This window comes from Chiloscyllium plagiosum, chromosome 43 (assembly GCF_004010195.1).
Source record: "Chiloscyllium plagiosum isolate BGI_BamShark_2017 chromosome 43, ASM401019v2, whole genome shotgun sequence".
Lineage (NCBI taxonomy): Eukaryota > Metazoa > Chordata > Chondrichthyes > Orectolobiformes > Hemiscylliidae > Chiloscyllium > Chiloscyllium plagiosum.
The window spans coordinates 13,923,815-13,925,094 of record NC_057752.1 but is presented as its reverse complement, the minus strand read 5'-3'; positions in this window follow the sequence as shown (position 1 = coordinate 13,925,094).

Here is a 1,280-nt window from a genome sequence, read left to right as displayed (position 1 = left end):
ATAATGAGAGGCATAGATAGAGTCGATAGCCAGAGACTATTTCCCAGGGTAGAAATGACTAACATGAGGGGTCATAGTTTTAAGCTGGTTGGAGGAAAATATAGACGGGATGTCAGAGGTGGGTTCTTTACACAGAGAGTTTGTGAGAGCATGGAATGTGTTGCCAGCAGCAGTTGTGGAAGCGAGGTCATTGGGGACATTTAAGAGACACCTGGACATGCATATGGTCACAGAAATTTGAGGGTGCATACATGAGGATCAGTGGTCGGCACAACATCGTGGGCTGAAGGGCCTGTTCTGTGCTGTACTGTTCTATGTTCTATGTTTGGACTGTGGGAGCAAACCCACGCAGACACGGGGAGAACGTGCAAACTCCACACAGACAGTCGCCTGAGGCTGGAATCGAACCCAGGTCCCTGGTCCTGTGAGCTATTGTGCTAATTACCCAATGGAAATAGCCCCTTGTATCCCCTCACCTTTAGCTCTCTTAAACAGAGAGGCTGGGATCAGTACTTGCTCAATTCCGTTCACCAAAAGCTATCATTGCATGATACCATTCATACCAAGATTGCATTGTCACATGTTCAAACCAGGATGCACGGTGGCTCAGTGGTTAGCACGGCTGCCTCACAGCGCCAGGGATCGGGTTTGATTCCACCCTTTGGTGACTGTCTGTGTGCAGTTTGCACATTCTCCCCTGTGTCATAGAGTTGGACAGCACAGAAATAGACCCTTTGGCACAACTTGTCCATGGCGACTAGGTATCCTAAATTAATCTAATCCTGTTTGGTCCATAATCCCTCGTGTCTGTGTGGGTTTCCTCCCACAGTCCAAGGTTGTGCACGTCAGGATGGATTGACCATACTAAATTTCCCTGTAGTGTACAGGCTCGGTGGATTAGCTCTGGGAAGTGCAGAGGTACAGGGATAGGGGAGAGCGCTGCTCTTCGGAAGGTCAGTGTGGACTCAATGGGCTGAATGGCCAGCTTCTGCCCTGTAACTCGATAGCTCTCTCCGTCGTCAAAGAAAGGGTTCCCTCACTCTCCGAGTATCTGTTGCACCCAAGTTTATTCATGAGCCAGAGCGCTACACTGGAGCTACACAAACCAGAAAAGCCAGCAAATTCCCTTCACCGTATGCCACTTTGACCTCAAAATATCAACAAGACGTCCGTGTACATAACACATGTGTGGAATCAATGAGACAGCACAGAAGGAGACCATTTGGCCCGTTGTGGCTGTACTGGCCCCTTAGCTGACTCATTCCACTTCCCTCATTGCA